The sequence below is a fragment of the Martes martes genome, assembly GCF_963455335.1.
Source record: "Martes martes genome assembly, chromosome: 2".
NCBI lineage: Eukaryota > Metazoa > Chordata > Mammalia > Carnivora > Mustelidae > Martes > Martes martes.
The window spans coordinates 123,157,516-123,181,019 of record NC_137889.1 but is presented as its reverse complement, the minus strand read 5'-3'; the positions used below and the strand labels follow the sequence as shown (position 1 = coordinate 123,181,019).

At 35.6% G+C, this 23,504-nt stretch overlaps 1 long non-coding RNA gene across 3 annotated transcripts; it reads left to right on the top strand.

Annotated features, from left to right (window-relative positions):
* The first annotated feature begins 426 nt into the window (after positions 1 to 426).
* LOC308339058 lies at positions 427 to 21,217 on the top strand. 3 transcript variants are annotated; one of them, XR_013966452.1, is made up of 5 exons: positions 427 to 950; positions 1,075 to 1,152; positions 10,986 to 11,045; positions 14,294 to 14,348; positions 20,259 to 21,217. It is a non-coding gene; the product is annotated as an uncharacterized lncRNA (long non-coding RNA). The 3 variants fall into 3 exon arrangements; XR_013966453.1 differs by having other exon boundaries at positions 448 to 950; positions 14,294 to 14,357; XR_013966454.1 differs by lacking the exon at positions 20,259 to 21,217 and adding an exon at positions 14,737 to 15,414 and having other exon boundaries at positions 448 to 950; positions 14,294 to 14,357.
* The last annotated feature ends 2,287 nt before the right edge of the window (positions 21,218 to 23,504 follow it).

Sequence of the window (23,504 nt, the reverse complement as noted above, 5' to 3'; positions counted from 1 at the left end):
TTGATGAATTTCCCAAACTGAACACACCTGTGTAGCCGACCTTCAGATCCATAAACAGAAGAGCATCAGAAACACCTCCTGCTCATGATTCCTTCCAGAGGTTAGTATTTCTGGAGGAAGACAATTCTAATGTGGGAGCAAATATGGGGGCACCTGACATCCACTTTTGTTTTCTTCATCTGTAAAGTGAGTGGAATAATACGCTGAAAAACTGCTCTATAAATGTGATCAACTCAATGAAAATATGTCATAAACCACAGCAAGCTGCACAAATGAACAGTATTATTTTAATTTTCTGTTTCTACAAAGTACCCATTGCAGAGTTCACCTTGGAAAAATGATCAGACTTGGCTCAAACCACGAAGAAGAAGGAGTGTTGCTAAAAAATGCCAGCAGGCTGCCTTCCAACAGACCTCTTAGAGTCTCATTACCTTGGTAGATTTGCCTGGCTCTGAGTCTGGCCCTCAGCCTTTCCAGACTCTGAAATCTAGTTGTCTATTGCTAAGGGGCCTCATGATATTAAATAAGCTCAAGAGACTGATTTTAAAAATCAAAGCCCTGATTTATTAATTTACAATGAGGGGACCAGGCACTTGAGTCTTCTGGCCAGAACATTCTCTCCCTGCTGATACTCCTTTGGGGAAGCTACGCTGTATTCATTAGCTTGCTCAGTGAGCTTGGTTTCAGAGTAAGAATTAGGCGAGAGGAATCTCCTATACTGTGTGACATTGGTTCACTACTTTTTTTGTACCAATGCAACTCTGCACTTTGACTATTCTTTCCAGACCAACTCAGCTGCCAATCCAATGGGAAAGCACTCTGAAACCTTCAGTTTCCAGGAAATGAAAAATACAGCATTTTGGGATCTAAAAATGGATTTGTAAGTCCTCTGTGGGCTCACCTGCAGCGTAAACTTTTGACCTGGTGATCACCCTCACCTCTGGCAGAGAGTACGTATGCCTGGCTGGAACACCCAAAGACCATTGTATTTACCTTTCCGTCTCTTCCTTGAAATGGTCATTCTGAATATTTACTTTTGGAGTTAATCTTTTTTTTTTTCTTTTGTATCATTAGTAGGGAAAGAGATATGTGACCGAGGTGGAAGCTGGTACCTGTGAAGGTAAATGCTGACTATCATGAGCCCAGACTTAGGTAAGTGACTCAGAGACTTGCTGGTAGAATGACTAGTAGATAACTTCTCAGACTCAGGGCTTGTGTGGGTAATGGCCACTGCCTTCTCTTGCCCCTGACCTCTCCTATTTCTATGCCTCTCTGGTTTAACAATCCTCATACTTCCCCAAACCCTCAACTAATTGAGCAGCTGTTTCTTTCATACTGTTCATATTTTCAACCTTTCACGTACTTCTGGAGACATTACTACCCTTTGCAAAAATTATATTTTTAAATATTTGAAATTAATCTGTTTTGGGTTGATTCTGAGGTTTTGAGCTCACAATTAACAATACTGACAATAGTTTTAATCTATTCTGGGGCAACCATATACTCCTATAACCTACATTTAGATCATTTGTAATATGGAACTATTTGAGGATTTATTGAAATAATAAGTGTAAAACACTTAGATAAGTGGATAATACTATTTATGGATGTGCTCCAAAATCACATTTTTGACCAAATGAAAAATGGTTAATGTTAAAATCAATATTTATTTGTAATTTTGTACTTTTTCCTCTTCATAAATTCTGGAGCCATTAAAATTGATATTTTTCTTTAAATTCACCCTCACAATAAGTGAAGAATTCCAAAATAAGATTATTCTTAAGATAATCATGACCTAGAAAGCATTAAGTGACAAAGCATTGAAAGTGTACTTTAAAGGTTATTTTTCCATTATTTTTGGTAATGCTAATATACCAAATGATTCTAAAATATTAGAATTATGATAAAACATATTTGGTACTATAACATTTATATTAAAACAAAAACATTTAATGGTCCAAAAGATTGTGATAGTCTCCCTAATTTTTAAGCTAATATACTGTCATTAAATTAATTATTAAAATATTCTTAAATATTTTAAAACAAAATTCACAGCATCACAATCATCATCAAATATGATATTTTTCCTTTCAGAAAAAAATGTACGTATACTTAAAATGACTGAATTTCAACATATAAAATGCATAATGAGATTTTCACTTTAAGTTACATCAAGAATGCTTTCAGTATTTGAAAATGTATATTTAATTATTAATAATAAGCCCAAATAACATAATAAAATACTGATATCACTAATAGTAATTAGATATGATCACAATTATCACTGATCATGAACAAGTTTAGATTTGTCAGAAAGGACATTGCAGTGGGCATTCAGCTGTTTGGCAATCCAATAGCCAGTGAAAAACCCATGGTCAAATAACAGGCTTTTGCTAGTTTCCTGTTGTTTTTTTGTTAATTTTATCCACAAAGCCAAAATTTAGAGAATTTCTTTATAAGAAGTATTCAGGAAGCTTTTGTAATTATCATTCTTATATATGTGTTTCTGTGTGAACATAAACTAATTTTCTAATAAAACTTAAAAATTAAGCAATAAACATACATTTTAAACACTACATTTTTTTTCTGGTGGTTTGAATTCAAGATTCAAAACAATCAAACTTTGACAATCAAAAAATTCTAAATCCAGAGATAAGTGTTTTAAAATACTATCACTTATAAGGAAACTAAAGTGTTTCAGAAAGTATTATTGCAGATAGCACACTATAGATAATTTTAGTTGACACATTTTAAATGTTTAAATCTGAGAGAATTATACAACTCACTTAATATTTAAGCATCCAAGCATTTCCTTCTACTCTTGATTCCTTTCATTTGAAAACAGAATGTCACTCAGGATAATTTGATAAATGTTATGTCAGCAATTTTTAGAAAGAGTCTTCTGTTGTTACAGAACTGGCAGACGTTAAACAGACAAAGTCACAGAATAATTGATATGGACAACAGAAGTAAGGATTTCGACTCCCAGTAGGCAAACCACCTGTACAAACAACATTTCTAACTTCAATTTGAGTTGCTGGCTTCTGAACACTCAATTATTTAGGGCATTCAAAAGATTTCATTAATGGAAGAAATATCTCCAGGCCTGAGTTACAAAGGTGGTTTTTATCCCTCAAGATTGGGGTCCAATAATAAGTATGGTTAATGCTGTGTTGATGACAAATGCTATCTTTGATCAGAATTAGAAACCTTCCATTTTAGTATATTTCAGATGTTTTAATGCTGCTTTCCCTTGAAATCTTCAGGCAGACATTTTAAGAGACAGAATATAAAAAGACAGAAAATGACCATCCATATGTTTCCACATTCCAAGGTTGTCACAGCATTGCCATCCAGACAAAGTCTGTTCTGGATTCTTAACACATTAGTTTGGGTTAGAGGGGTGAACTACTTATACAGGGGTCTCTTTTAACATTACTATGCATTACTATGCAGAGCCTGTTACTACAATGAATTGGCTTAGACCCCCTGACTCATGTTTAAAGGGACACATAAATTAGTTTGGTTTGGTTTCATTGAAGAGTAAGGATTTAAATTATTTTTAAATACACTTTTTTAAATTGTCAAACAATTTTAGATGTATAGAAAATTGTGAAGGTAACACAGATAGTTCTATATTTCTATACCCATTTTCCCTTATTAGTAACACTTTACATTAGTATACCACATTTATTATAATTGCTGAACCAATAGTGATATATTATTAGTAACTAAAATCTATAGCTTATTCAGATTTCCATAGTTCTTACCTAAGTTTCTTTTTATGTTCCAGGATCCCACCTAGGATCCCACTTTATATCCAGTCATCATGTACCCTTAGGTTTCTCATGGCTGTGATAGTTTCTCAGACTTTTCTTGTCTTTGATGACCTTGACATTTTTGAGACTACTAGCTAAGTTTCTTAAGAATGTCTAAGGAAAAAAAAAAAAAAAGAAAGAAAGAAAAGAAAAGAAAAGAAAAGAAAAGAAAAGAAAAAAAAGAGAATGCCGATAGGAATTTGTCTGATTTTTTTTTTCTCGAAATTATACTAGGTATGGAGTTTGACACGGAAGACCACAGCAATGAAGTACTGTACCTTAGCCAGTACTTCCTGGCTAAGGTAGTGCTTTTCAGGTTTCTTCAATAAAAAGGTTGTCTTTCCCACCCCACTGCTTTCCATACTGTCTTTTCTGGAAAGAAGTCACCATGTACAGGCAACATATGAGGGGTAGGGAGTGAGTCCCTATCTCCTTCAGGGCACATTATCTACACAGATTATTCAGAACTCTTCTGCACAAGAGATTTGTCTTTTCCCATATTCATTCATTCATGCATTCATTCATTCATTCAATCATTTATTGATATCTGTATGTACTCATACATACTTATTTTATATACTGGGTTATAACCCAGTTCTACTTTTCTTCTTTTGTTGCTCAAATTGTCTCAGTTCTGGCTATTAGGAACTTTTCAGATGCTTTCTGTATCCTTTTCATATACCTCATATTTGTGCATGTATGTGGGGGTGGGGGAGGAGAACATTTTCTTAGTTTCTGGTGTTATGAAATTCTGTAGGCTCGTCATGTATATTTCCTGCCCCACTATTAGAATCAGCCATTCTTCAGGATCTCGTTCCCATTATTGGAGAACAGTGTTAGAAACTGAGACCTGGGTGCTAGGTGTGCACATAGCAATATACCATTGATACTAGGTCCTCCCAACCAGCAATGCAAGGAAATGCATTTATGTGTGTATGCTAACCGCTCAATCTATACCTGTCTATAAGTATTTGTATATGTAAATATCTGCCTATATTAAACTAAATCTGAGTTCTTTTTGTTGACTCCAAGTTTAATTCATTACCAAATGAATCATTCCAACCTCCTTCTCTTGCTTATCGGCAAACTACCACTACAGCAGTAAGAAACCTGGATTTAACCAACCTTTATCCATTGACTTGATCAACCAATCTCTGTATATGCAGAGGGGTTAGAGAATTGCTAACCTGTGTACTCATAGGAAACACAGTTATCAACTATAGTACAGCAATGACATATATTTCCTCTTGAGTTTAGTCTCACAGATCTCACACATTTCCAAATTACTGAGGTCAGTAACATTTTTGAAGTTGTTCCATATATTTGTAATACATGAGATTCTTTTATAGCATTCTACATTTCATCCTGGGATCTCTGAATCTCCTAAATATTTTTTTTTTGAAATTTGCATACACTAAGGTTTATTTTTTGTGTTGTAAATTTCCATGGATTTTAACAGATACACAATTTCATGTACCTACCATGAGTGTATTACTTAGAATGCTTTCACTGCCCTAAGACATCCCCTGTGCTTCACTTACTCAACCTTCTCCTTTGTACCAAACTCCTGACAGCCACTGATCTTTATGCGATTTTCTAATTTTGCTTTTTCCATAGGTCATATAATTAGGATTATAGACTATGTAGCCTTCCCACCCTGACTTTGTTCACTTAAAAATATGCATTTAAGATTCCATCCATTGTTTTCCGTGATTGAATTGCTGATTTATGTTTATGGCTGAATAATATTCCATTATATAAATGTAGCACTGTTTCTGTGTTCACCTACTGAAGGATGGCTTGCTTGCTTCCAGTTTTTGACAATTATGAATAAAGCATGCAAGTTTTAGGGTAGACAAGCTTTTCAAATAACCTAAATAACCTAAAAGCAGTGGTGCTGTATCATATGATAAAATTATGCTTAAATTTGTAAGAAATTGGCAAATTTTCTCCTGCAATGGGGGTGTCATTTTCAAATACCACCAGAAATGAATGAGGATTTTGTTGCTCTGCTTCTTGACAGTTATTGATATTGTCAGTGTTTGGGATTTTTGCCATTCTAATGCATGGGTAGTGATTTCTTGTTGTTATTTTAACCTGCAATTCTGTGATGATAATAATGCTAAACATCATTTCATGTTTATTTTGCCACCTCTATATCTGTGTTGGTAAGGTCTATTCAGATCTTTTGCCCACTTAAAAAAAAACAAAAAAACTATTTTCTTAATGTTGAATTTTAGAAGTTCTTTGTATATTTTGGATGTGAGTTCTTTATTAGATATGTGTTTTGCTCCTGGTTTCTCCCAGTTTTTGGCTGGTCTTTTCACTCTCTTAACAGTGTCTTTTGCAAAGCAAAAATCCTAGTTTTCATACAATACAACCTATTCTTTTTCATGGATTATATATTTGGATCATTTTGGGGAGGTGTTTTATCTAAAACCTCATCACCAGGAAAATATTTTTAATAGCTACATATCTGTTTTTTAATATTAGATGCTCTGAACAGTATCTTTAATATCTCTTTCTCTTTCATTTCTCTTTCTCCACTCTCTTTCCTCTTTCCTCAGTTTCTGTTTTCTCTTTCTCTGTTTCCTTCTTTTCTCTCTGGCAGTAAATAGGCTAGAATAGGAAAAGTATAATTAAGATGAGCTTGTAAGTCAACAATGGCTTTAATTTATTCATTTGCTTCTATGGATATTTTACTTACATGTTAGAAGTATTCTTTTGTGGTCTAGAGATCATTTATATGCTAGCTTCTGGGTAGTAAATTATCTGTAGTAAAAATCAAAGGATGCTCTAATAATGCACCAATTAATCAAAATCAATATTTTATTCAGCAGAATTATCAATAGCATAAATATATATTGTTCTCCTATCAATTATAAATACTTATTCAAAGACAAGTGTGCTCTCCAAAAGGATTCCCTTATGAATGAACACAAAGCTAGTATTTGTCATGTTCCTTTCTTGCAGTTTTGGCTCTCAAAATCTAATTGAGGAGGATATATACAGTGCAATTAGTGAATTAAAATGGATTAAAAAAACCCATATTACACTGAGTGTAATCAAGTGTGAGAACACCATGCCGATGCCATAGGTAATGCAATGGTTGGTGAATGTAAAGAGCAGTGAGTATTGGGGTGTTCACGGGAGGCTTTACGAAAAAGGGCTTACCCTTGTCACAGAGGAGGATTATAATATAGTCCGTCCAAGTTAAGAAGAAGGGATGCTCCAAATGAAGAAAAACGTGAACAAAAGCATTGATTTGAAGGTGAATATGCCACACTCACTGGGCAGGTATAACACAACTCTAATTAACCAAATGGCCTTTAGAATCAAGATGTCTGGGCACCTGGGTGGCTCAGTCATTAAGCATCTCCCTTTGGCTCAGAGCATAATCCCAGGGTCCTGAGGCTCTGGATCCGGCTCCCTGCTCAGCGGGAAGCCTGCTACTTCCTCTCTCACTCCTCCTGCTTGTGTTCCCTCTCTCGCTATGTCTCTCTATGTCAAATAAATAAATAAAATCTTTAAAAGTAAAATAAAATCAAGATGTCAAGTAGATTAGTAGATTACATGTGGTTATCTGGGGGCCTTAAACTCTTTAATAGTTGGCTAATGCAACAAAAAGAATTTTTAAGACACAGTTTGGCTATGGAGGCCTCTCTGATGACATAGTTAGGGCACTGAAACCCTCTCAGCATATGGCAGTCTCCTGTCCCTTGTGATTGGCTAAGATGTGGAAATACAATCTAATTGGATCTAACAGAGGGAAATTTATGATTTTAATTTGATAGTATTTGGAAGAAAAGTTCTCCCTTCTGAGCAGTATGATGTACAGATGGGACATTTGAATTTTATCAGTTATTTGAGCTCGGTGAAGGAAAAGGCCAGCCAATAGAGAAAGATAACACCAAGAGGATCACAAAACAGCAAAGCCAAGAGAAACTGATCAAAGGGTACTTGGAGCTTGGCCCACTTCTGGATTGTTATGTTAATTGAGCCAATAAATCCTATTATGTGCCTCCTTCTAGGTTCTCAGAAAATCTTTTATTTTCTTTCACATTCCACATACAGCCTTATATTAGGAAATTATTTTTGTTCTACCTTCAAAATATATTTAGAACTCACATCTCTACCCTGTCTCCCTGATCCAGATCAGCGTCAGCTATCACCTGAATTAATACAACAGGTTCCTAACCAGTATCCCTTTTCCATCCCTGGTCTCACAGATGGTAGTGATCTTCTGACCACAAAACAAGATCTAACTACTCTGCTCAGCATTCTCTAAAAGCTCCCCATGTAGGGAATAAAGTTCAAAGGCCAAACAGAGGCCTACCAGGTCCCACAATGCAAGGGGCCCTGAAATGTTTGCAGTATTAACTCTACTACACGTCCCCTTGTTTTGGCCTGCCAGGTGGCTCCCCATCGCTCCCCCCCACCCCGCCCCTTCCCAAACACATAAAACATATACTCATCTTAGTGGTGGAGTTTTGAATGTAGGTGAGGTTTTGTTAGGTGAAGTCTGGAGCCAATAGCCAAGCAAGAATTCTTGAAATATCTTTGGTGCAAAAGGTGATTTTATCAGGACCTGCAGGCAAAAAGAGCTGCACTGGGGTTGTGAGGATCAATTGATTATATACTATGGGATTGGGGGAGGTAAGGAAAAAGGGAGGTGTCCAAAAGGACTTTCATATGCTAAAGAAGACTCTCAGATACTGGAGGCCTTGCTATTATCAAACTAAGTATGTTTTTCCCTCTAGCAAAGCATTAACATTAAGATAGTTGGAAGTTACCTGGAGGAATGTCACACATATTCCTCAAAAAGGGGGTGGGAGGGTGGGAGGCTGGAAGTTATGGGGTGTCAGCTTGCACTTGTCCTCAGCAGCCTTCTGCTCCCTTATCTTTAGGGCCTTTGCACTTGCTGCTTCCCGTGCCTGAAACCTGGTTTCAGAAAATATTGCTATGTCTTTTCCCCTCACTTCATTTGTTTTCCTTACTAAAGAGGAACTGGCTTCCCTTTAAAATCACACCCTGCCCTTACTGGTACCAGATAATATTTGCATCATCCAGCTTTATATTTCTTCAAAGTTTTTGTGGCCACTCAAGACTTTGTTTATTTGTTGATTTTCTAGTCCCTTACCACCACTAGCCTGTAAGTTTCCTGAGAACAGGATGACTGGTTTTTTTTGATGTCTCTAAAGCCTGGAGCAGAGAAAGCAATGCCTAAGATATGCTTTAAAAGTAAATCAGATCTTATAAAAAAATTAAAAAATTAAAAAAAAATGTAAACACACACACACAAAAGTAAATCAGATCATTTTTCAAGGTAATTAGAGTTGTTCTTATTTCTGTTACTTTCCTTTGTTAGTAAAAGCACTTTTATTAGATAAAGACAATCTAATTAGTCTTTACTAAAATTGAGAAAAGACACTGTAATAGGTCCAGATGGAAAAAATACTGTAAATTATGTAATTGTGCTTTGAAGTGAACTCTGTATTCAATATTTTCCATTGAAATAAGTATATTATACAGCTAAGAAAAATTGAAATAATTTACAGAAATTATTTGTCTTGGGAAAAGAAAAATAGCCAAAAATGAAACACACCCCATTGTAAAAATGTGGTGGTTTTTACCAAAAAAAAAAAAAAAAAAAAAAAGCCCACCACATTACTCAAGGAGTACTGTAGTACAGTACAGTTTTATATTTCACAGTGAAATGTAACAGCATAACTGAGTAAGGTGCAGGTGGACCTATGTAGGGAGAGATAGATAGGGGGCTACTGATCAGGCTCACAGAAATCTAAAAAATGTGGAGGTGTGGGAAAACCAGAAATAAGGGAATAAAAGCAGACCACCACTCTGCCCTAGGCATGGGGTGGGGGAGAGTCTTTTATGATAATCACCCTTGACTAAAAAAGAATAACCAGACCTTAAAAAGGAAGTAAGCCATTGAAGGTGTTATCACTAGTCTTTGCTTAATGGTGGTATCAATAGAAATGTTAAGAAGATTTAAGTTCCCTGGTTAGCTTTCTATGAAAGACCAATCCTAAATGCCATCCTTGGCAAGCCTCTCTGGACCCCTTTCACTCTTGAGAGCTTTTTCTGTATCTTCACTTAATAAACTTCTATCTCTTTATTCACTCTCCTTTGTTGGTGAGATTCATTAACTCCGTGAGACAAGAATCTCTTCCTCATCGTAACTGAAGAGGGATTGAGTTACATAAAAGGTGGGAGCTGAAGGATTATATATTTATGGAAGTCACCTTAAGTCATCAAGCTCTTTCCTGAGTGCTTTATAAATATTATCTTATTTAATATTTTCAAATGCCTTTCTGGTGAATAGTAGTTATTATTTTATGTAAGAAAAAAGAACAAGGTTCAGAAAGAAAAGAAAATTCCCAAGGGCCCACAATTCATAACTGGCATCCAAATCTAAAGCCTCAAGCATCAAAACTCATTTTAAAAAAATGCCTTTTCCAATAAATATGTAAAGCTATTGGTATGCACACCAACATTGTTAAAGTATTGTCTGCAAAGCCCAGTTTGGAAAATATTAAAATCCTTTATGGTTTATCAATCTGTCAAGCACAATTTTAATTGTTTATTGAAAAAACTAGTTCACTGATGCTTAACAGATGAATAATGTTAGCACTGCTCTAATTACTTAAAAATGTATGTAATTATATGAACAAGGAGACCAATAATAGCGAATGATACTTGCATATGAAACTACATTAGCAAGTGTAGAGCCACTTGTTAAAATAAACTATATGAAAGGAAAGGGGCAGGACAGAAAGGCAGTGATATTTATAGTTAACAGTGACTGAGAGGTGAACTGTAAGCCTATTTACATACTTCTGAAAGACTGAAACATCAAAGAAAATGTCTTCCTACCAAACCTGAAATATGGAGGAAACAGAGGAAGATAATTACTCAACTTCAAGAAACTTTCCTCAAAACAGTATGTGGTAAAAGAAAATATGCCAAGAACTAAAAAAGAAAATTAGACATAGATTCAACAATGTCTTCCCTAATGCCTAACAGTGAATTACTATTTTAGAGACAGGAATACTGAAGCTTAGGTGATAACTCTTGTTACGCGGTTACTAGTAAAGTACCATACAAAATAAAATCAGCATGTGTTTCGGCTGTGGTTTTCTGTTCCAGGGGTGGAAGTTCCTGCCAGACTGGGTCTGAAAAGGAGGGATGCACTGAGCTTGGAGCAAGGTGAGTGTCTCAAATCCCTGGCAGTGAGAATCCGGTCAGGAACCAGACAGTAGGCTCTAGCACCGAGGCCAACAGTGATATGGCCACAGCCAGCCAGGAAGAATCTAGTGCCACCACCCAAGCATTGGTGGTGAAAATACCCATTTCATAATCATTCAAGGAGTAGATACCCATTGAACAGACTATTAAGTGCCAGGTTCTGTTTAGGTCCCTGCTGAGGGGCTCAGTTTTGGAACCCTACCTCTGCAACTTCACCCACGTTTTCTCCTTCAGAGATTTTGGAACTGGACTCTTTGGCTATAAGCCTGCCACTGAGTTCACTCTAGAAGGAGAAAATACAGTAACGGCAATGACAGTCACTGCCGTCACTGAACTCTATGAATGCCAGCAACAGCTGCAGCTGATTGCAGGCTCCAGTTTAGAACTCAGAAATCCCACTGCAAATGCAGCAGCATTTACTCTACCTGTCACTTCTGTTCAGCTGGTGGTGGCACTGTTTTGTCTACTCAGATATTAATCCAGAAGCTTCCACGGGATTTACTCCAAATAATTCGTGTGGACCAACAGCAAAAACTGCAACTGCATCAGCAACTGTCTCTCTAGGATTGGCTAGACTTAGACCTAGACCCAGACTTAGACTCACATGTCCACTTAACAGTTATACATAGCTGCTTTGGTAGGTTTGATTTTTCAAAGTGCAAACAACATTCAAGACTTAAATAGGATGGGGGCTGTGGATGGCTCAGTCCATGAAGCTTCTGGTTCTTGATTTTGGCTCAGGTCATGATCTCAGGGTTCTGAGATCAAGCCCCGTCCTGGGTGTGGAGCCTGCTTAAGATTCTCTCTCTCCATCTCTCCCTCCCTCTCCCCATCTCCCACTCACATGTTGCTCTCTAAATTAATTAATTAATTAAGTTAAATTAAAATTTAAACAGGAGGATAGGGCCATGACATTGGCATCTACCATAGCTATTTCAGATGTGGCTAGAGAAGACCTTCATGGTATAGATTTTAGTAGCTCATAATATAAAAAGAGTGAAAAAAGAGGAACATGACCAGAAAATAATAAATCACAGAAGGATGAAAATCTTCAAGTCATTTGCCAGGATATGGAAAACATTAATAAATTTGTGAAGGAACAAAAAAGAATACAAAGGGGGAAAAAAGCATTATGCAACCAATGACTAAGGTTTAAGAAGATATTAAGGCTTTAAAGCAGTTTCTCCCATTGGCTGCCAATGGATGTATGTAGAGCTTTCAGAATGCAGGAGCTACTACCCAGACTTCCAAATAAAAACATGGCTTCTGCCGACTATGTCATAACCACAGCTCAGCAGTTTTAGGCGTGGTTTTCATGTGGTGTGAAGTGGTGGGGTTCGGAGCTGATGGCCAAGAAAGAATTATTTGGTCCAAGAAGGTGGTTTTATTAAAACATGGGGACAGGACCCATGGGCAGAAAGAGCTGCTTTGGGGTCCTGAGGAATGGCTGATTATATATTTGGGAGTTGGGGGAGGTAAAGACAAAGGGAACTTTCCTGAAGGACTTTCACACTCTAAAGAAGACTCACAGGATTCTGGAGGTCTAGCTACTGTCAAGCTAAGGTGTTCTCCCCGCCACCCCCCACCCCCGGCCTTTAGTAGAGCATTAAAACAGTTGGGAGTTTCCTGGAGGAATGTTTTACCCTGTCTGCCTCAAGTATTTGTCAACAGGCTGCAGGTTATAAGGAAGTTTAATTTTATCTACATATTCTTCCCTTTGTTCCCCACATCAATTTCAGCAGTACAGACAGCAGATTGAAGAAAACTGCCTTGTCATTCAAGCAGAAATTCCCATATAACCATTCAAGATTTATCAAGGGCTCTGCAAAAACCTTACTGTTTATAGCTTTGGCTGTACAACTTCAGTCTCTTATTAAAAGTGTAGAAGTGCTCAGAGCCATACCCCCTCTACAGAAACATGTTGGAAAATGGTATAAATGAGTTTAAATCAGGCCAGCAGGAGCTAAGAAATGGCAGAATGCACCCAGAGCTATTACCAGATCTAGGCTACACAGCAACATGCAAATGAGGCAGCCATCACCACCTCAAGCAACACTTAGCACAGCAAGGATGGTGACAGGTCCTCCACCATTTCTGGGCTATGGTTTAGCGTGCATTCACAACGAACATTCACACTGACTTGCCAGCAAGTGGCTTAGGGTCTTCAAACTGGAGGTTTTGGAATGAGCTCTTGTTTTAGAAACAACACCGCGGAGGCCACATTTGGGTTTAGAAAAATAAATCAACCTTCAGAAATCTTAGTGCAAGCTTTGGCATCTCAAGTACATCTGCATTTAACTTCAACAATTCTGGCATCACCGTCGGTGATGACATATGGGATGGGACATACAGGATGCCCGATCCTGTCTCTGCAGGTTTGGGAACAGGAGGGGGATTCCTGCAGTTGAAGAAACCTCCAACTGGAAAGAAAACAAGAAAAATAATAAATATATGAATTGATGGTTTAGGAGAATCCATGGTAGCATTGTTCATCCTGAGCCTATTTTCCTAAAATTGGTATAGTAAATGGTACCTCTGGAGATTTATAAAGTTCTGATACTTTTTTCCTCCTCTGGAATCTTGAATTCATACTGATCAACTTTTTTCCTGTGAATATAAAACCCAGTAGTATATTTGTCTTTATTTTGTAAACTATATTCTGATTACATCTCTGACCAGTAAAGCCCATTATTTAGCCAAGTGTTAATAGCTGTGATTTTGTTGATAAAGGTGACACTACATAAATATATGCCCATTTGTTTCTCCTAGAATAGAAAAGACTTCTAGTGTTTATAGTTGAATCAGTTTTTATTTTGATAAAAGTCTCTTGAACTACATTGAAGAACATCATATTTACGGAATAATATTCACGTTTGTGCACATGTATAAAGTATGAATTTATAGAAAGAAACTCTTGCCTCGAACTGTTTCCCTTTTTAAGGGTATTTTATTTTTTGGCAGTTAAAACTTCACATTTCAGTGTGTGTGTAGATTGAATTGGAAGCACCAGGTCATTGCAATTAGTTGCTTAAAAGCAGGCCTGTTGGGCTGACTCGATTTCATGGTCTCTAGGCTGCCATTTTTCTTTCCACACTCATCTTTGGCAGCCTCTCCAAAAGAAGAATGCTCTGCATCTTGTCAAATAAGCTTGTATCTTCCTATATTGATTACGTTTAGGTTAGTTATGTAACTTCTTTTCTCCTCCATAGAGAAGATAAACCTTCAGGACCCTATTTGAACTCGAGCTGGATTGACTGCATGCAGGTAAAAGAGGTACTATTACTTTAGTGGAAACTTTATGAGCTCTTTAAATGCAGAATTATTTCTTACATGGCTATTAATATCGACCCTAAATGGAATGATTCTTCATATCCTAATGGCTTAATGTTAGATACAGAGACAATACGTTTAAAAAATGGTTTTGTACCAACTATGAACTATGAACCCTTTCTAGTTTTATCAGTGACCACAGAGCAAGATAATAATGTGCAGGCAGGTCAGGCTGCCCCCGTGTAATGTGACTATAATAGCATTAATAAAGGAATGGGAGCCAATGAAAAGGAGAGCCCTTTGAAAAAAAAAAAAAGAAAGAAAAACTGCCTTACCCTTAATTTAAGAGAAAAACAGTTAGATTGACCTATTTACCTTTCAGAAGCAGTTTCCAGATGTAATCTGAACACGGAATGTCATTGAAGATGACTTCATTTTTTTTTTTTTATGTAGGCTTAATAATGTGTATTAAGTGAATACTTTCAGAATCATTTTCATCCAGGCACTATTTTGCTAAAATACATACTGTACATGTGTATATGTTTTTGGTAAACATTAACTGGTTTTGATTATAAGTGTTGTTAAAACTCCATTTTATCTGCTTATAGCAATGATTGGCTTTTCTGACAAATGTTTGCAACTTGATATATTAAAATTAGAAAAAGTATTTGCTTTCTGAGCACTGAACTTATTTTCGCTTTTTCATACTTCTCTATTATTGCTATTCCCAAGATCAGATTGTTAAAAAAAGGGCATGAAAGAGTATGATTTTTGTGATTTGTGATTACTGTCAGAATGAAGTACACAATTACATCAACACTTTTAAAAAGGACCATTCACTGGTCTGAAAAACTCCAAGTATATATTTTTTTATTTCCCAAAATTTAATTGGGATTTTAACATATTAAGCTATGTGAAGTTTTGTAATATAGTAATTTGTGATAGGAGTTTAAATGGGTTGTCATTGCCCTCATTGTCTTCACTTTGTCCAGAGTCTACCATCCTATAAACAAGAAAATTTAATGTGTCAGTTGTTGTTAAAAATAAATTTGGCATAGTCAAAGAAGATATGTTGAAGAATTTGCAAGTTATTGAGATAAATTGTGCAATATGGCTTTACAATCTTTGCTTTTTGGTGACCCATCTTGGTCACCCATGTCACTGGCCAGAAGACCTGTAGAGCTGATATTTCATTGATCACCATGATTAAGGACCTTGGTTGATGCAATTGACTACCTTGACTGACCTACAAGTACCATAAATTCCTTTACCGTTACCATAGACTTTCAGCACTAGTGCACCGTAGAAAAAGTCAAAGAATTATATAGTTCAGAAAACTTGACTTATTTCAAACTGCTACATTATTTAACACAGAAACACCTCGTTTCCATTACAAATTCTGCAATGCTCGAGGGCTCTTGTCTGTTGTGACATTCACTATGACATCTGCTCCAGAGGGTATTGCTCCATTTTCCCTTGTGTCAAAAATTATATAACTTCTACATATGAGCTGAGAAATTTGAAATAATCTGTGACAAAATGAGTGTGGCTTATCAAGGGATGTTCCCACCCCCACCCCTGGTTAACAGATAACAACTTGCAAGGTGACAGAAAGCTGTAACATGGGCTACTTCTGCATAATCATGGGGAGGAAATTACCTAGAGCAGCATGGCCTCCAGATCCCTGCTGTCTAGATAGTTCTCCCAATTCCATCCGAAGTCACTCTCAATATATGCAAAGTTTCACTTTCAATTAGGAATGATCAAGGGAACAACAAGAATGCACAACCTTCTCTACTAAATCCTAACAGGGAAGGCTAAAATAGGGCTTTCTGTTGCCAAAGTATCAAGACTCAGATGCACAGATAGGTCTTGATTAGAGAAAGGAGAGGGACTTTGCAATTTATGTTACACAAGAAATGGAGCAGATAGTCTGACCATGGTGATTTGGGTCAAATGTGTGCAAATGGGCCAGGCACCAAGAATGTTACTGCTTCTTACTTTGTTTTTTGCTCCTTCTCTAGTACCAACCTGCTTTTTGTTTGTTCACTTATTTATTCCAGAAATGTTTATTTTTTAATAAAAAAAATATGTTAACACCTGGACGTCAGGACTATAGAACATGTCATTGAGTAATTTATGATAAACATTATTCCATTGCCAAAGAATTTTTAAATCTGATACCACTGTATCGTCTTTTCTTATATAAATCCACTATCAGTGCTCTTCTTAACTTTTAAGGGGTGTGAATCATATGAAGATCTTATTTAGATGTAGATTTTGATTCAGTAGGTCTTGGGGTATGAGAGGGTGCTGAGTTTCTACGTCTTAAATGAATCCCAAGCTCCCAGCTCTGCTGTTGCAGACTGTCTATAGACTACAGTTTGCATAGCAAAGATTAAATTATTTCTTCATCCTCTTTTACAGTTTTTGAGTTTAGTACCACTATAATCTCAAGACTCAACACCTCATTATGATCTTTGAAAAGGTTTATCTTTTACTTTTCATACACTATGAGTCCCCAGACTTGCTACAGTTTTACTTTGCAATGCTTCATATACCTGTCATTTTCTTAACACTATGCTCTGCTAATCCATGTCACTTTATGCTATTTTTTTTAAATATTTTATTTATTTATTTGAGAGAAAGAGAGAGAGAGAGAGCATGAGAGGGGAGAAAGTCAAAGGGAGAAGCAGACTCCCCGCGGAGCTGGGAGCCCAGTGCAGGACTCTATCCCGGGACTCTGGGATCGTGACCTGAGGTGAAGGCAGTGGCTTAACCAACTGAGCCACCCAGGTGCCCTCCCTTTATGTTATTAATGTTTGTTGATCATCTGCAGCATCTCCGCCACTGAAACTGTGTCAATAGACAATGACCCTGTTACCCCAGATTTCAGTCTTGCCTCTCTTTTTAATTTCTAGTGTCTACCTCCAATTTCTTTCTTTCACTTATTTTGCTGTACAGTATTTTTTTGCTCATCTCAAGCAGCTTCATAACCCTTCTCCATGCCCTTGTCCCCCCACTTCATTATAAACTTAGAAGTTTAATGAGTAGACATTAGAAGTACTTTTCATTATGAAATGTACATTATGGCTGATGGTCAATATTTGCAAGACACAGGATGTTTGGTTCTATCTCCCCTACTCTGAAGAATCTGAAAGACTTATAGCATCCTCCTAAAATATAACCAAAATTGGATTTAGAGCATATTGAACTTTGAGGACATCTGTTGCACAGCATAGAAACAGAACTGGTATACAAGGAAGAGAGGGTACTAAAATAAGAAAAGAGTTTCCTGGAAATAATTAAGGAGGGAAGATTGAGGAGGGAAGAAAAAGTATTTCTGAATTTCCACTAAAAGCAGACACCACGAAGGTAGAACTTAGAGGTATTTGAATGGGATAGATCAAGGAATATTTACGCAAAACCTTCTGGATGACATAAAATTTTATAACAGGCAATTTTGTAAGGTCTTCAACTAGAAAGTAATAAACAACATAATTCATTTACACATATCACAATTTAATGATATAATAACAAAAATGTTTCAGGTGAGTATAAATGACCCTAGATTTGGGGATATGGTATATTTTATAACAGAGTTTTAAAGAGAAGTTGCCCAAAGTTGCATTTTATTTGAAGTTCTGATTCTGTCCCCATTATTTGCTCCCTATTACATAAAAATTTATTTATCTTAACACAGTTTTTCACAATCTTTTCCAGAAAAGAGAAGAGGAGGAAACACTTTGCAGCTCATTTTATTAAGGCAGCAGTAGCATGATAGCAAAACTAGACAAAGGCAATATAAAAAAAATGAAAACTATAGACCACTATCTCTTGTGAACTTAGACTCAAAAAACTCTAAGTCATGACCAAGCGAAATTTATTCCAAGTGTACGGGACTTATTTAACACTTGAAAACCATCATTGTAATTCACCATATTAATAAACTGAAAATGAAAAATCATATATTTACTTCAATTGGTGCAGAAAAAAAGCATTTGACAAAATTCAATTCCCACTCATGATTAAAAAATAAATGTCTCAGCAACTAAGGAATAGAGTGGAACTATCTCAACTTGGCAAAAGTCATCTACAAAAAAACTGCAGGATGTTTTTTTTCTTTAAGTAGGCTCCATGCCCAGTGTGGAGCCCAACACGAGGCTTGAACTTGAGACCCTGAGATCAAGACCTGAACTGAGACTGAGTCGGATTCTTAACTAACTGAGCCACACAGGTGCCCCCAAACCTAGAGGATTCTTAAAGATGAAATACTGTGATCAGAAAGAAGGTTGTTCAGACCCACCACTTATTCAATGTAGTACTGGGAGTTCTATCCAGGAAATAAAGCAGTAAGTAAATAAATAAATGGCACATAAATTAGAAGGAAAGAATAAAACTGCCTCTGTTTGAAGATGATATGATTGGCAACATAAAAATAAGAATGAATCTAAAACACAGCAACAAAACTCCTAGGACTAAGAGGTCAGTTCTTAGGATATTGACAGGATATAAAATTAACACATGAAGATCAAGTGTATTTCTATAGAGTAAACATAAATACATGGAGACAAAAGTTAAAGGCACAAAATCATTTAACATTACTATAAAGAATATGAAATACTTAAATATAAATTTTACAAGGATTGCATAAGACCTATAGGTTGAAAGCCATTAATAAATGGAGAAACATACCATGATCATGGATTTGAAGATGTGATATAGTAAACATATCAATTCTCCTTAATCTCCAAATTAAAAGCATTCTCTATCAAATCCCGGCAAGATTTTTGGTAGACATAGATAGACTTACTCCAAAATTGAATGGAAAGACATAAGTCCTAGAGTAGATTCGAAAATCTCGGTAGGGTCAGCGGGGGGCGGGAGGTGTGTGTGTGGAGAATAAACTGGGACAAAACATCTAAATGATCTTAAAGTCTAATCGGTAGCTACAATAATCAAGGCAGTGTGGTATTGGCAAAGAAATAGGAACACAGATCAATTGAACAGGAAGAAAGGACCTGTAACAGACTCACATGAATTTTCCCAACTAATTGACAAAAGGGCAAAAACAATTAATGAATGAGGTATAGCCTTTTTGACATCGCGTATGGTGCTGGAACAATTGGTTCTCCAAAGGCTGTATATACATATAAATAATAACGACCCCCCCCCCAAAAGGATCATAGGTTTAACCATAAAATACAAAACTAAAAAAATTTTACAAAAACACACAGAAGAAATTTCTCAGAATCTTAAGCTAAGCAAAATGTTCTTAGATTTGGATTCCAAAACTCATGATTCATCAAAGCAAAACTGATAAATTTGACATCATCAAAATTAAGAACTTTTCTCAGGAAAGCCCAAATGAAAAGGATGAAAAGACAAATTACAAACTGGAAGAAATTATTTTTAAACTGTGAATTCAACAAAGGACCATATCTAGAATATATAAGAACTGTAAACACTAACTAAAAAAAATACAAAATGGAGAACAGCATGAATAAACATTTCACTGAAGAGGATATAATGATAGTAAATAAGCACATGAAAAAATGTTTAACATCATTAGCTATCATGGAAATTCAAATTACAACTATAATGAAACATGACTACACATTTATCAGAATGAGTAAAATAAAAAATAATGATAATACCAAATGCCAGAGATGTTGCAGAGAAAGTGAATCACTCATATTGCTTATGGAAATGTAAAATAGTACAGTTGCTCTGGAAAAGATTTTGATTTCTTATAAAACTAAACAGGAAACTACCACGCAAATTGCTTGCATTCTTAGACATCTTTTTGAGGAAGAAAGAAAGCTTATTTTTACAGATGAATGATTACAACAGCTTGTTTCTTAATAACACCAAACTGAAAATAACCTGGTTGTCCTTCAACAGGTGAAGGGCTAACAAACCATGGCAGATCCATACCATGGGATAGTACTCAGCAATAACAAGAAATGAACTATTGATACCTGCAACAGCTTGGATGAATTTCCAGGGTATTATGCTGAGTGAACAGTCAATTCCCAAAGGTTGTATGTTGTGTGAGTCCATTTATATAACATTCTTGAAATGAATAATAAAATTTAAAAATAGAAAACAGGTCAGTGGTTGGGAATGGTTAGAGAATTGCAGAGAGAGGAAGGAGATATGTGTGACTATAAAAGAGACACTTTTGGTAAAGGAACTATTCTGTAGCAACATGAATATACTGGTGGTGATACTGTGCTATTTCATAAGATGTTACCTCTGGAGAAAGCTGGGAAGAAAGTGCATGTGTATTATTGTCTGTTTTATTTTTTACAACTGCATGGGAGTCTATGGTTATGTCAAAATTGATGTTTAATTTAAGAAATTGTCTTTTTTGCATTAATTATTTTATTTTCTAGCAAAGAGAAAAACTTTATTTAATACAGATATATACAAATGACATGACTTTGGCAGCACTGTGGTAAATACATATGTACACACACGCACACACACACACACAGACCTATTTTGAAGGAAAGCTATATAAAGATTCAAGGTTGTAAGTTGCCTACACAGGTACTGATTTAGTCTGAGAACACAAATGTTTGTAAAACATGCCTTTTAAATGATCCTTAATGAAGGGGAAAAAATCCACAGTTCATCTCAAAAGAGAATGGTCAAGATTCAAAAATTAATCTTATAACTATAGATTATTGACAAATATCAACAAATCTTCTTTACACTTCTGTAAATAAATAGCAAACTAGCTGTTACTGTCTTCCCAGTTCCCAGAATAATGTTTTGTTTCTTTTCTGAATTATTACCTCTATTTGTAAGTATTGCTCTAAATTTAAATAAATAATGCCACCTGTGTTTTACCTCCTACTGATTTCTCAATGCTTCCATATGAGTTTCATTTTTCAGTGTCTCATCTTTGCTATAAAGCTAAGTTTTGGAGGTCATATGGGTAGTTTTTTTTTTGGTTGACAAATGAATCTGAGCCATTTCTGCTCCTGTAGTGTCACTAGAGATATACATAAAAACCAAAGATCAGATGAAATTATTAATTTTCCCCTTTACATAGTAAGATGAACAAAATCTGGATTAAATGACACAAAAGAAGCCAGTTTGGGGATTGGGTGTTGAAGAGGTTGTATGAATGTAAAATTACTTTAGTAGCATCAAGATTCTTCCATTAATTCAAGAAGGGACAAGTACTGAAACCTATTTTAAAGATATTATTAACCCACTGACTCTGATGCTAACATTGACATTGTTAAAGAACAGGGAATATTCCATCTAGTTTTTTTGTTTTGTTTTGTTTTGTTTTTATTCCTAGAAGATCTAAATGAAAATGACACTTATTTTAGCAGATGTTATTCTGTCAAGTAATTCTATAATTATATAATTCTATAAAACCAATTACATTAAATTGCTAATTTAAATTATATCTTGTAGTGGTTTGCAAAGACAATCCCTATGCCTTTTTATGTTAATTAGTAGTCCTCTAAAAAATCAAGTCAATATTAGAATACCTGTCTGCATACATAAGCAGATCCCCATGCTTTAAGAAAGGTTGTTATCATGTGTAATTTTTAATTGCCACATAAGTGTTGATATAGAAGTTCATATGTAGGTGTTCATTTGAGAGTTATCTTGTGAAACTCCTACATGAAATTTAGGGATATAATTTTATTCTGTGTAGATTTGAGAAATTATAATGTAACATATAATTATATTTTTTTCATTTTTTAAATCATAATTTTTTACAGCTTTCCCCAAAGAGTACTTCCTTAATCCTAATGGTCACTAAATATTCAAAAATTTGAAATTAAATACACATAATTAACATTATTAATAGTAGTATAATATGCCACTTATAAAAGATGACATTGCAAATAGGCACATTAAAGGGTATTAAAGTGTTGCCAAAATAATAGGAAAACCTTAAACACACATCTCTCATACTCATTTGATTATGATTTTCTGGGGGTAGGGGGAAGAAGGAGAAAGACAGAGAGAATCTTAAGCAGACTCCACAGACCACAGAGCCTGAAGTGGGACTCAATCTCAGGTTAAGCCAAATGCTTAACCTACGGAGTCACCCAGGCAACCCCTAGTAAAATGATATTCTAAGCAAGGAAATTATTTTAATTGCTGGCTAAATTGGAGCAGTAAAATAGGATATTTTATTTTATAGTAATATTGATACAGAAAATGTGTTGGGTTTTCTTATCAAGTGCTATGCTGATAGATGAATTATTTTATTTAATCTCACAAAATCCCCATGCATTGAGTAACGTTATTATGCTCAGTTTTACTAATCAAAAGACTGAGACTTATAAAGGTCAAATAATTTGCTCACATTTACCTTAGACATTGTCTGGAGCCAGGGACTGAACTGAGAGTTCACAAATATTACAGTTTGAACTTATTTAAATCTATAACTAATTCAGCCAAGTTTACCGTTAGACTTTCTGAGTATATGTGTCTAATCTCTGATATTTAGCCTACTTTGACTATGTCAAGTCCCATATATGGGTGAGAGAGAAGGGCAACAAAATTAATATAATGTAAGCAACTGGATTGCATTAAAAACGGGGTAGTAACAATATTCTCGTTTGTCTCAAACTCAACCACCATATGTCAAAAACTCAGTTAATTTTCAATTTTCCAACACACCTTAACTTAATTTGATGATTTTTTTCAAGTTTAATTTTCACAGTAATTCATTTTACTTCTTCCAAAAGAAAGGTGGTTGGATAATCACTTTGAGACATTAGTTGCAAAGGAGTAAAAAATGTTACATTATCACAGGCTTCCAGTTGAAAGTGATACTCAGAATTCAGAGGTAGGAGTTGCTAGAGAAAGATGACGGGGGTGGGGGGAAGACTTGCTTTGGATCAAGCTGCAACACAAATGGAGTTTTGCTTAAAGAAAAAGATCAGAATCTTGACTTGAAATTCCTTTTGAAAATTGAGATGAAATTATACTTTCTGCTAGACTATTTCTAAAGACTGGAAACGTCACAGTTAAATAGGTCTAATTGCTTGAAAACCATGCGTCATTCTGAATTTACTTTGCCAGTCCGTAAATTTCACTTATAAAACTTACATACATATTCTAGAAATAAACCAAATAAGTCCATTGACTCTTTCACATTACAGCCTT